Source organism: Alosa pseudoharengus, unplaced genomic scaffold (genome assembly GCF_046254945.1).
Source record: "Alosa pseudoharengus isolate Yale_2024_CS ecotype anadromous, Long Island Sound unplaced genomic scaffold, YU_APseudo_1.1 YU_APseudo_1.1_scf_18, whole genome shotgun sequence".
Classification (NCBI taxonomy): Eukaryota; Metazoa; Chordata; class Actinopteri; order Clupeiformes; family Clupeidae; genus Alosa; species Alosa pseudoharengus.
The window spans coordinates 25,795,021-25,809,031 of NW_027468650.1; the positions used below are offsets into that span (position 1 = coordinate 25,795,021).

At 42.7% G+C, this 14,011-nt stretch overlaps 1 long non-coding RNA gene and 2 pseudogenes across 1 annotated transcript; all 3 read right to left on the bottom strand.

Moving 5' to 3' along the window:
• Positions 1–2,344: 2,344 nt before the first annotated feature.
• Positions 2,345–5,178, bottom strand: LOC143131510 (uncharacterized; annotated as a pseudogene).
• Positions 5,179–6,239: 1,061 nt separating this feature from the next.
• LOC143131257 (uncharacterized) lies at positions 6,240–7,190 on the bottom strand. Its single transcript, XR_012988077.1, has 4 exons — positions 7,163–7,190; positions 6,847–6,909; positions 6,673–6,732; positions 6,240–6,326 (listed from the first exon to the last, which is right to left on the bottom strand). It is a non-coding gene; the product is annotated as an uncharacterized LOC143131257 (long non-coding RNA).
• Positions 7,191–9,090: 1,900 nt separating this feature from the next.
• LOC143131256 (uncharacterized) lies at positions 9,091–11,080 on the bottom strand (annotated as a pseudogene).
• Between the last annotated feature and the right edge of the window lie 2,931 nt (positions 11,081–14,011).

Here is a 14,011-nt window from a genome sequence, read left to right on the forward strand (position 1 = left end):
TCCCCAATATGCGTGAATTAGGCCATTAGAAGAAGGCCATCTTACGAGCCTTTCGTTGTGCAAAATCGTCAACGATGTTCCCAATATTTAATGCTCTGGCTCTCGTATTTTCAATGGACAGGATAGCTAACCCACGGAACCTCTCCTGCCCCATGCTGCTCCTTAGGTATAGGTCTTAATAAATTTGAGTTTGGAAAAAGATCGCTTAGCTGTTGCCACAGTCACAGGCAATGTCAGAAACAACATGAGTAGGCTACACACTTCCCCGAATGTGGATGTTACACTGTCATAATCTACCACCAGCATTTTGGCAAGTTGAAAAATAGATGACATCTGTGAAATCTCTGCTTTAAAGCAAGACCTGAATGAGAGGAGCTGTGTTGGGAATGTCGGTGCAATGCCCCTAATGGTCTGACAAACGTCTTGCCTTTTCAAGCAGTTCATCATCACCTGCGAGTTGAAGGGTCATACGTAAAGACTCAAACACATGACAAGTTTCCCGCATACTTGCAAATCTTTGGGAGAGCTGACTGATTATGATGTCCAGAGTTGCATAAAATACCTGCACTTTGACTCTCTGCATCGGTTAAGCGCTCATCTTCCGATAGATCGTCAAAGTGACGCTTCACTCTCCGTGCTCTAAAGTTCTAAAAAAAAAAAAAAAAAGGAGGCAGGGCGGGGGTAGCGACGGGCCCCGGGAGGTCACGGGCCCTGGTGCGACTGCACTTGCTGCACCTACTATAGTTACGCCACTGCACCTTACGTTATGTTTTGTTTTATGTTTTGCTTCAGTAATGCCAGTAATATAGACCATATTGTTTATTTCTCACTCTTAATTAGAATGACCAGAGAACACAGGAAATATGTACACAGTCAAATACACATAAAATGTAGTTTTTTTCTGAGTCCATTTTCAGTCTCAAGCTGCCATTGGATTTGTTGTTTCAGCAGTGTTATAATGACCAGGGAGAAGCTCTTGACAGAGCTGTCTTTCCCCACCCAGGCCACTGACGGGCGTGCTTGGCCTGCCAGAAGCTGCTGGTAGATCCAGCTACGATGGGGCTCTTGAGATCAGCTGCTGACTTGACGTGGCTCACCCTAAAACTGACGCTGCCGTGTCAAGAGCATTTTAGAGATAGATAGATAGATAGATACTTTATTGATCCCCAGGGGAAATTCAAGGTCTCAGCAGCATACATACAACACAAACACATTCTTTAACAGCAGAAAGAGTAATTAAAGTATATAATATAAAAACACAACTAAGCAATAAGGACAGTAGAAGATAAAGAATATGCTAAATATACTAAAATACAAATTATACTAACTAACACTTAATACAATATAAAAATATACTAAAATACAAATTCAATTCTAAAAACAGTATCCACATAGTGGTGATTAATAAATAATAAATAATTTTGGCAGGGCACAAAGTGGAGGTGACCAACTTCATCGTACTTCCAAGTGGGAATACAGTGTCAGCTTGCCTCATCAAGGCTCTTTGAATAGAAATATTTGGCCACGCTTTAGCCACACTTTCCACTTTAGGTGAGCATTGAACTCTTCCAGCTGTAGCTTTTCAATGAGATCTTTGATTTGAAGTGTCTTTATCTCCTTCACACTTCTGATACCGATGTGTCAGAGCCAGAACATACTAACAGTTTTCAGCTTCCAACCATTTTTTGTGTGTTTTATATTCTGTCTATCTTCTGGTTGAATTCTAGTGAAGACAATTAAAAATAAACATATACTGTATGGTCATCATAGCATTGCTAAAACAACAAACAGTGCCGCTGCTGGCCATTTGGGTGCCCTAAGCAAACACACACACACCAAAAAAGTAAAAAGTATTTTTGTTTAAAATATGAATTTCTTAAGAAAGATAGGCTACTATTAAAATATTACTAGCTTGAAGTACTAATATAAATGGTGCACTGTCACTTTAAGGGCATTTAGTCTACATACACCCTTTTGCCAGCTCATTCAAATATAGACTATGGCTGATAAACAAACTCTAGCATTGTTTGTGCTACATTTATAGCACAATATTAACAATGATATGCATAATATTATAATGCATATATTATAATAATATATTATATATTATAATTATAAGACATTTGTTGCAAGATAAGCATCCTCACCAGTCACAATGCCTCCCTTGAGGTGTAGAACTGGACATGGATGCATGGATTATAAAACATGAACCAACATTTCCAAAGTGATCACTGTTAGTTGAAAGATACATCTTGCTGATGCAGCACATCATCAGTGATGTAACCTGGTGTTTTGGGTCTTTCAACATCAGACACCCTCGCCCAGGCGACCCGACCGGAGTTGATCAGACTCCGGCCTGTGTCCCAGCAGCATTCTTCCACGGATCAGCCCTCTTGATCCAAAGCCATTTTGTGGCTCTTTCTGCGGCTTCAGTTGCAAATCTGATGGCCTTCCTCTTTGCCTCACCAGTGAGGCCCAGCATGGTGAGGACTTTGCAGAGGGACCGCCCTGCAAATCCTCGGCATCCCACCTCCAGGGGTTCACAGAAAGTCCTCCAGCCTTGGCTCCTACACTCCTCCACCAGCTCCTGGTACTTGGCACGCTTCCGCTCATTAGCCTCCTCCATGCGTTCTTCCCAGGGCACTGTCAGTTCCAGAATGATCAATTGTTTGGTGGAATCAGAAACAATGATCATATCTGGTCGGAGCCGTGTTGTTGTTATTCTTGCTGGGATCTTCAGCTGTTTGCCCAGGTCCACTTCTAGCTGCCAGTCTGTGGCGGTAGTGAGGAGACCTGACCTGGCCCTCGCTTGGATAGTGGGCTTCTCTCCAGCTCTGTGGAATCTGATTGACTGAGGCTTGCTGTGGTTCTTGGTGGTGGTAATGGCCTTGGCTATACTCTCAGCAACCGCCTTCAGCACCTGGTCATGGCGCCAGCGGTAGAGCCCCTCTCCAAGGGCTTTAGGGCAGCTACTGAGGAGGTGTTCCAGGGACCCCTTCCTGGACACTGGAGGCAGGATGGTGTCTCTGCTTTGCCCCAGACATGGAGGTTGGATGGACTGGGCAGGACATCATAAACAGCTTGGACTAGGAACCTGATGTTAAGGGAGTCTGCTCTCCAGATGTTGGGCCAGGTGATCTTCCGTTGCAGAACATTCTCCCATTTAGTCCAAGCTCCCTGTTGTCCCATTCCCACCATCCTGCTGGCTCGTTCTTCCTCCACGCCTGCCCGCACTTCCTGCTGGATGAGATGTTGCCGCTGTTTTCCCTGGGCCTTGTCCACCCTGGTTGATGGGAAATAGCCAATACCTGCGCGTCCTGAGGCTATGGACCCCACCAGTACCTTCTGCCTCAGTCGCGACTCTGCCACTTCCAGAGACTCGTCTGCCCTCCATTTCCGGCCTGTTCGCACCTGGATGCCAGCCGATGCCACCTTTTCATCCCTGGATTCCCTGTACTGCAGGGCTTCTCGAGTTCTAGTCACCATGAACTCTTCAGTGAGTCTTTCCAAGACTCTTGACTGGCTGTTCGGTAATGGACGGGATGGTGGCTCCAGCCAGAGAGAAGCGGTACCTGTCTGTCACCTTTCCCTTCTTGAGCACCAGAGATCTTGATTTTACTGGCTTAAAGCTCATCCTTGCCCATGTGATGAGCTTCTCTAGCCCTTGCAGAATCCATCTGCAGCCCGGGACAGATGTGGTGGTGACAGTCAGGTCATCCATGAACGCTCTTATAGGGGGCTGGCGTACTCCAGATTTTGTCAGGGGTCCCCTGCACTCCACCTCTGCTGACTTTACGGTCATGTTCATGGCGAGTGCGAACAGGATGACTGAGATTGTGCAGCCTGTTATTATGCCCTTCTCAAGTCGATGCCAGTCCGATGTGCCCAATCCGGCGGTGACTCTTAGCCTGAAGTTGCTGTAATAATCCAGGATAAGTTCTATGACTTTTTTGGGAATGTGATGTTGCAGCAGGGCAACTTCAACAAGCTTGTGAGGTATGGAGCCGTACGCATTGGCCAGGTCCAGCCACAGTACGGTCAAGTCTCCTTTCCCTTCACGAGCCTCTCTGATGAGTTGCGTTACCACTCCTGTATGTTCCAGGCATCCAGGCACTCCAGGAATCCCACCCTTCTGAACAGAGGTGTCAATATAACTGTTCTTCAGAAGGAACTCAGTTAGTCGTCGTGACAAGACGCTGAAGAAAATCTTGCCTTCGACGCTTAGCAACGAGATCGTCCTAAACTGACTGATGTCCTTTGAGTCCTCTTCCTTCGGGATCCACACACCCTCTGCACATCTCCATTGGCCTGCCACTTGTCCCCTGCGCCAAATCACCCTTAACAGCTTCCACAGATGTCGCAGTAGTTGTGGACAGCGTTTGTACACAGTGTATGGAACACCGCTGGGGGCTGATGCTGATCTGGCTCCCTTCACAACCTCCTGTATTTCAGCCCAGCTGGGCTCCCTCATCACAAACTCCACTGTTGGTGCTTGCGGGCTAATGAGGGTCCTCTGTGGTCCAAGCTCCTGGTCCCTCTCTGGGTCACTGAGGGTGTTGTGCAGAAAGGTGTTTGCCTCTGCCATTGAGCACATGAGGTTGCCACTCCGTTTGTCTCCAAGCAGCTTCTTAGTGAAGGTGAAGGGGTTGGAGATGAACGCAGCACACTTCCTTGCTCTCTCCTTTCTTCGCCTTCGGTGCCCTTTTGCACGTCGCAGCGTCATGAGCTTTTTCCTCAGAATATTGCGAAGCTCTGCCAGGGGTTGTTTCTCCTCTTCACCTGCCACCTTGTACTGCTTCTTGAGGCTCCGCAGTTCATGGCGCAGTTTGTGTATCTGAGTCGCCCGGCGGTTCAGTGTGAATTTGGTCCTGGGGTTCTTGCTCTCACTGAGTAGCTAACTATGATGGATGTCATAGTCTCGAGGCGTCTGTCCACTTCTCCCTTGGCGGTGGTTTCCAAGATCTGGCTTACGTCTGTATCAAACTGTGCCCATGTTGCCTGGCTGTTAGATGAAGGCCACTTGATCTGCTTCTGATGGAATGACCTGCAGGGGTTCAGAGGCTGAACTGCTTGGAGGGGCTGGGCACTGTGGGGTGCTTCCTGGCCGGGCTCCTCCTGCGTCTCACCAGGACCAGGTCCTGTGCGTTGCAGTATGTTCCCCTGGTCCCTACATTTCATCCTGGCAAGATGTATCTTGAGGCCAAGTGAGTTCTTACACACTTTTCCGCAGATGCATTGTGCATTCGTAATCGAGTTTCCATTGCCATGTGTCGATGCCGTGTGGTCGTGTGTGCCGTGTGGTCCGGGTGGGGCTCTCATTCTCCCCCCCTCTCGGGCTCCCCTGGGGGTATATCTCAGAAGGCATTTTCGTAGCAGATTTGGGCTTCTCCCTCACGTGAGACACAGGTTGGGGTGCTAACCCTCCCTGCCCCGGTTGCCGTCTTTCCGAGCTGTCAACTGTCTCTCCAGTTGTCACCAGACTGTTCCTGGTTGCCACCCAGTCTGTTCCTGAGTGTCACTGGCTTGGCCAGATTGACAGTTGAAAGATACATCTTGCTGATGCGCTGGGACACATCATCAGTGATGTAACCTGGGGTCACTGGGTGTTTCGGGTCTTTCAACATCAGACACCCTCGCCCAGGCGACCCGACCGGAGTTGATCAGACTCCGGCCTGTGTCCCAGCAGCATTCTTCCACGGATCAGCCCTCTTGATCCAAAGCCATCTTGTGGCTCTTTCTGCGGCTTCAGTTGCAGATCTGATGGCCTTCCTCTTTGCCTCACCGGTGAGGCCCAGCATGGTGAGGACTTTGCAGAGGGACCGCCCTGCAAATCCTCGGCATCCCACCTCCAGGGGTTCACAGAAAGTCCTCCAGCCTTGGCTCATACACTCCTCCACCAGCTCCTGGTACTTGGCACGCTTCCGCTCATTAGCCTCCTCCATGCGTTCTTCCCAGGGCACTGTCAGTTCCAGAATGATCAATTGTTTGGTGGAATCAGAAACAATGATCATATCTGGTCGGAGCCGTGTTGTTGTTATTCTTGCTGGGAATGCAGTATGTGCATGTGTGTTACATGTATGTCTGCACTCTTTCCTTTCAACTGTATGATTGTTTACGTATACAGTCAGGGAATGCATAAGCGTGAAAAACATTTTTTTTATAAACCCTCAACTCAAAAATGCAGGGAAAAAACACACAACAAAGATGTCCATTGATTTGATGTATTTATTTATTTTAATTCTGATTAAGCTAGATTAAAAATATCAGAACAACTCATTGATTTTTTCTTAATCCTTGTGTGTCCTGAAGTATCAATATGCTGCCATCTACAGGAGAGACATGAGAAGCTCAAGTCACAATCTGCCAGTTAAAACATCAGGGGCTAATTTCTTTGGCAGGCAAAGTGCAAATATCAGCAAGCGAAACTCTGCATGAAATACAGCTACTGTGTGGCATATGGGAGCATTGACTGACTCATTAATATTTGCACATCAATGTCTTGTCCGTTATGTTCAACTAAATATATTTTGTGTAGTTCTAAAGTTAGCTATAGTTAAAATTAAGACTTCAGACTTAAGACCCATCATTTGAATTAGGGGCCCAGATATTTCACCTTACACTTTGTTAGAATTAAACAAATCTCAGAAAGGTTTATTGGATTTGTAAAATTACCCTGTTTCACTTTGTTGCCACTTCACTGTAGATGACATCTGCAACTTGGTATCTAAGGGACTAGAAACAGGTACACATGTGTAGACACAGACAGAAGGGTATAAGCTCATGTTAATGGTTGCACTGTAACAAATCACTCATCAGATCAATTATAAGAAATACATTTAAAAATACTTTTCTCAGGCCTCTATTGTGTGCGGCGACAGTGCTGTAGATGACATCATCATGGGTGTCAGCCTGTTGAGAGAATAGACATTAACCTTCAAGAAACCTTAAAAATATATATTGTCCAGTAATGGTCATCTATGTCCAGTGGCAAATGTGGAGATCAGTAATACTGTAATGACACATTTAGTTGCTATCACTCTCACTCTTGTGGATGCATTTGTGTGAGGGTATACCAGAGATAACTGTGTGTGTGTGTGTGTGGGGGGGGGGGGGGGGGGGGTGAGAGAGAGAGAGAAAATGAGAGAGAAAGATGGAGACATACTGCATTCTTTAACGGAATCATAGCTATCATGCTGTAAGTGGCTTTAGAGTCCTCCTTGGAATTTTGCTGTAAAAAAATATAAGAAAAAAAGACAATGATGGTTAGTGCTCAGTCATCTATCCATCATTTAACTTTGCATTATATGAATGTAGAATATGGTGTCCAAACAAAAAAAACACATTTTAATTGTATATATTTTGGGCTTTATGCCTTTAGTCAGACAGGACAGTGAAGAGTGACAGGAAACGAGATGGGAGAGAGAGACAGGGTGGTATCAAGACCACGTCAGATTTGAAGCCTGGTCCCTGTGGGCACTTGGATATGAATGTGGTATGGACACTGCAGCTGCTTACCCCTAGTTCCCTCCCGTCAAAAGTTTTGACAAAGAATAAATTGCATTTTGAACATTTTGAATTTGTTGTTGTTATCATACAAAAGAACAGTAGAGGTCAGTCATGGGCTATAAACAGGACTCTTCGCTCTCTCAAGTTTATTTTCCCTTTGAAATAACTTGCCAACTTGACTTAGTTCATTTCTGTATGCAGACATAGTGGATGCATACTGTATGCACATGTGTAAATAATTTATTTGCATATTTATTCACATTAGCATCCTGGTTCAGTCTTCTTACAATATCTAAACAAAAAAAAAACATTCTGTTTGTCACAGATGACAGTGCTGTACAAATGCTGCTATCATCACAGGCATCAAAGGCTATCATGAAAGAAAACTGATCCCACACATGAGAAACCAAGTTTTTGATATTTTGTTGCCTCGACACCCCAACCATCTTCAGTAGTCTAGTCTAGTTCCTAGATTAACTGCAGGTGATATCAGGTGCTCATTTTGTAACATGAAAGTCTGAAAGTTCTTCATAGAGAACTTTCATATAAAACTTTTTTAAAGCTGTGTTTAAAAAGTCTAAAAAACACAATCAAGCACAATAGGAATTTATGTTTTCTCTTTGAACAGGTTGAGGCAAGGCAGGCTGATGTAAAAAGAGTTAAAGTTAAAGAAAGGTATACAATTATAGAAGGTATTAAAAAGATATACAATCTTACTTTAGAGTATGGGTCTTGTTTGTGGTTGATGTGGAAGACAAATCATCAACTGAAGGTTAGATGGGGAGACAAGAAATTGTTACTGAGGGAATAAGAAGAAATTAATCAATTATATATTTACTATTTCTAATACCGTATATGCTTTCAGCTTTAGTTGGGTTATTTAATTGAAGCGTTCTGATGTGAACAAAGAAGATATTCCACCTCTAGTGAGATTAAACTTGTCTATACCAGTGCTGGTTGTCCTGATGGTGCTTGTTTTGATTGCAGGCTGCTGTGTTATTGTCCTCTGAGTAGTTGTGTTCTGTTTGACAATGATGTGCACAGGCATCTGTAGGTCTCCCACAGAGCAATAGTACCAGCCAGTGTGCCACAGTTGTAGACCTCTCATAATCACCTTAAACACTCCTTTATTGGCATCAGTACTCATGTCCACAGTCATTCCATCTAAATATCTCCAATAGACACAGTGACCATCAATCCGGCACCATTTCCTCTCTCCATTGTTCCTGTAGTAGCAATTTATTGTGACACTCCCATCTACATATCCGGTCTCAACTTGACTACGAACATAGAGTGCTGGAGAATCTAAACAGGATTTAATGCATTTGTGTAATTCATGACATGCAATTTGGAACACATTTTCACTAAATGTGCAGTGGTAATATTATGATTGTTCAATGACATAGCAGAGAGGGAGCTACAGTAAATATGTGAGTGCTGTTACCTTTTACTGATATATAGACATCCTTGTATTCATACCACCTGTGTCCTTTGATCTCACATCTGTACCAGCCTGCATCACTCTTTCCCATGTTGCTCATTGTGACAGTGAAGACGGTTTGGTCTGGGTAATCTAGCATTGTAACTCTCTCTGACTGAGGCCAATGTCCACTGTCCACAATAACATGCCAACCACTCCAATAATAACCATTAAAGATCTTATTATTATATATATATGCTGCATTGTAGTGACATGGGATGATGAAGGACCGTCCTTTTCTCACGGTTACCCAGTCCACCGAGGAGATGCTGCTGATGACTGGAGGAAAATTAAAATCATGACAAAAAAATGATGCGCATGTGCACGCACACACACGCGCACGCATCTTCCTAAAGGTAAATGACACCACACGACTCGTAAGACATCCTTGGGTTCATTAGTTTGACATGTGAATCGAATATTCTGCAGACAGAAAGAGATATACCTCCTCACGATTGTGTAAGCATTATTACATTACATAACAAGGTATACAAAGGTAACAAATAAAAGTTTTCTCTGATATTTCTATTGGATATATAAGGCTTCATTTAACTAAAGGTCCTTACTATTCCAAACGAACCATTTCACAACAAACAAAAAGGTTAAAAAGATATACAATCTTACTTTAGAGTATGGGTCTTGTTTGTGGTTGATGTGGAAGACAAATCATCAACTGAAGGTTAGATGGGGAGACAAGAAATTGTTACTGAGGGAATAAGAAGAAATTAATCAATTATATATTTACTATTTCTAATACCGTATATGCTTTCAGCTTTAGTTGGGTTATTTAATTGAAGCGTTCTGATGTGAACAAAGAAGATATTCCACCTCTAGTGAGATTAAACTTGTCTATACCAGTGCTGGTTGTCCTGATGGTGCTTGTTTTGATTGCAGGCTGCTGTGTTATTGTCCTCTGAGTAGTTGTGTTCTGTTTGACAATGATGTGCACAGGCATCTGTAGGTCTCCCACAGAGCAATAGTACCAGCCAGTGTGCCACAGTTGTAGACCTCTCATAATCACCTTAAACACTCCTTTATTGGCATCAGTACTCATGTCCACAGTCATTCCATCTAAATATCTCCAATAGACACAGTGACCATCAATCCGGCACCATTTCCTCTCTCCATTGTTCCTGTAGTAGCAATTTATTGTGACACTCCCATCTACATATCCGGTCTCAACTTGACTACGAACATAGAGTGCTGGAGAATCTAAACAGGATTTAATGCATTTGTGTAATTCATGACATGCAATTTGGAACACATTTTCACTAAATGTGCAGTGGTAATATTATGATTGTTCAATGACATAGCAGAGAGGGAGCTACAGTAAATATGTGAGTGCTGTTACCTTTTACTGATATATAGACATCCTTGTATTCATACCACCTGTGTCCTTTGATCTCACATCTGTACCAGCCTGCATCACTCTTTCCCATGTTGCTCATTGTGACAGTGAAGACGGTTTGGTCTGGGTAATCTAGCATTGTAACTCTCTCTGACTGAGGCCAATGTCCACTGTCCACAATAACATGCCAACCACTCCAATAATAACCATTAAAGATCTTATTATTATATATATATGCTGCATTGTAGTGACATGGGATGATGAAGGACCGTCCTTTTCTCACGGTTACCCAGTCCACCGAGGAGATGCTGCTGATGACTGGAGGAAAATTAAAATCATGACAAAAAAATGATGCGCATGTGCATGCACACACACGCGCACGCATCTTCCTAAAGGTAAATGACACCACACGACTCGTAAGACATCCTTGGGTTCATTAGTTTGACATGTGAATCGAATATTCTGCTGACAGAAAGAGATATACCTCCTCACGATTGTGTAAGCATTATTACATTACATAACAAGGTATACAAAGGTAACAAATAAAAGTTTTCTCTGATATTTCTATTGGATATATAAGGCTTCATTTAACTAAAGGTCCTTACTATTCCAAACGAACCATTTCACAACAAACAAAAGATAAATGTAATGGCATATTATCTCATAATGACCATTCTACCTGCAAAGTTTGCAAGAAGGATGAGGATAATGAAGTCCATGTTGTTAGGGTGAACGTCTGACTGTACTGTGACTACGTGCCACATGAAAGTCGTTGCAAGCATTCTGCTGGTTTCTACTTCTCCTTTCAGTCTTGCCTTAACCATGTCCTCTTTTTGTAGTCTTTTTCTATGTGCATATTTTTATGAATTTGCTCATGTAGTCATGATATTATTTCATTTTCATAACTAAAGTTATGTTTTCCTCTAAAGTATATTTCTCTCTCCCTCTTTCTCTCTCTCTCTCCTTTATTATATATACCAGTATGTCTGATGCAGCCCAGAGCTTCCATCTGTCTGGCTGTATTTCTCTCTTCCTCTTTAGGACTCTTTCAGTTTGTTACCACAGTATGTTGTTGCCTTGGCTAGTCTACAAGGCTTTTATCAGTTTTTACTGTATCATCAATATGCAAGAAGAGCATACACTTCCTCATTTGTCTCAGCTGGGTTACATCTGCACTGCCACTGGATGTTGAAAAAAGAGGACTTCATGTCTTGAGTTACATTGGCAGGCGATCAAATTACCACGGCTGTGCAAAATTCTGAATTTTAGAATTGGCCTTCATTCAATTCATGAGTTGGAAGTGGAATTGAAGTGGAATTGGAATGACAAGAAAAAAACAAAACAACAACACCAACAACAACAACAACAGGGGCGGAGCCAGAGGGGTGGCTTTGGGTGGCACAGGCCATCCTTCAAATTCGATTGGCCACCCCAGGTGCCACCCCGCCTAGTCTACGTTTGGCCATTATGACGGTCTAAGGCAGGACCTTTCTTGACGCATTTGCAGCGCTAGTTTGAAGTGTCAGACAGACTTCGGAAAGTGGCAAACATGCTTGCCATTATACATGACATATTGTTTTTAGCATGTGAGTTTAGGCCTACAGGCTACTGCTTGTGCTAACACGCAAAGATATCTATTTACCTATCGCATCCGCCAGTGCCTATTTATCTAATCACACACACAAGTTGCGTTTCAATATTCTTTCAATTCTTTCAATATTCTGCTTTGCATCCGAGTAATAGCGATTTTCATTTAACCTAAGGCCTGTCAAAAAAAACTTAGCATTCACAGTGCAAATTAATTTATTTACGCAGTGGAGAAAGTGACAGCGCACGGCAAGAAAGAGCGTCCAAATTCACCCATTCTTCTCTGTTGAACTACTCGCGAAGTAGCCTACTCATGACCAGTGTTGCCACAGTTCATTTGAAAAAGTAATCTGATTACTGATTACTGATTACTCCTTTAAAAAGTAACGTAGTTACTTTACTAATTACTTGATTTTAAAAGTAACTAAGTTAGATTACAAGTTACTTTATTAGTTACTTTCAGCAGCTGCCGACAACACCCCCAACGCCTCAACATAAAAATGATAACCGGTTTTGCCAATACTCACTATACTGGAAGTGCATTTTAACAGCAATGTATAGCAGACATCCCAACCTAACCTACTTAGATACTGAAATTCAGATGTTTGTTCAATAATGTCTAAGTACACCAAATAAGGAAGGCCTATTGATAGAAAGTGTTATAGTAAAATATGTAGATTTTTTTTTATGTAGGCTTGGCAACTAGCCATCTTGTAGCCTATAGGCCTGAGTAATATGCAAATGAAATTACACTTGTTAAACTCACCTCAACAAGTCTTTTGCAATCATTTAACCCACCGTGAGCAATGCTAAAGTTGCTGTTACAAACAGTGCAGTGTGCAAGATTATCATTATGTTTTAATCTTTTGAGACAATTGGGTACACTTTTGTGTAGTCTGATGTGAAATGGGTCTTACATCTTCCTTTTTGAGGGGCACTGACGCTGCCATGACGCTTCTGTTCCTAGATACACTGACTGAACTGATTAATTATGTTTGGGAGAAAAGAGATATAAGCACTTACACTGAAAACGGATTGGTTGATTTAGCAAAACAGACCAGGATGCTCTCTGTCTTGGATGCGCTTCAGGCACAAACGCACCACTCCTCTCTCTCTCCCTCTCCGTTGTGTGCGCATTAATCTATGCACACGCGATTTGAAGCAAAGATTCTAGAATCTTTGGTTTGAAGTCCGGTCTGGCTTGCGTGCTCTTGTTCGCTCTAGGTTCCGGGAGATTTTATGTAATTTGCGGGCGTCAGGAAGCCGCTATCAATATGTGGGAGACTCAAAACTTCGGGAGACTTGGGATGTCTAGCTAGACAGCACTTTGTCGCCAGCACAGAATGTACAATTTACCTTAATGTTGTCATGTTTAACTCACACAAACTCAAAGTAATGACTGATGAAATGTGCATCTCTCTCTCCCTCCATTGTTGTTTACGTTTGTGTCGCTGCACGTGAATTGTCCTCATGCTGAAAACGTGAGCATAGCCTACATGACATTAATAGGCTACCCAAGACAAGAAGAAAGCAAAGAATATATCTTTTTATTAAGGAAAATGACAAAAATAGTAACGCACAGTAACTTAGATAAGTAACTTTAATCTGATTACTGGTTTGTAAATAGTAGCGCGTTAGATTACTCGTTACTGAAAAAGTGGTAAAAATAGACTAACGCATTACTAAGTAAGGCGTTACTGGCATCACTGCTCATGACACAGACATTACATGTATCACATCACATGAAAGAGCTTTTTCTTAGCTTTTAAACGATGTTAGCCATAGTTGCTGTGATAAACGGTTCGCGAGAAAAGTTACTTTAATTTAATCAAATTATTACAGTTCTGCGCCCATCTCCCATTCATCTCGGTAGAATGCTTTGCGAACTCTTCCCATATACAAACAATACATACAAACCAAATTGAATTTGCAGCAAATTTCTACATCTCCAACTTTAAATATCATAGCAGGCCAAATAAAACATAAATGTTAAATACAGCCTACGTAGATATCTGTAAAATCAGATGATTTACAGTTCTATGTAATAGGCCTATGTCATGTTTCATGTTTTTGTCATGTTTCATACAGTG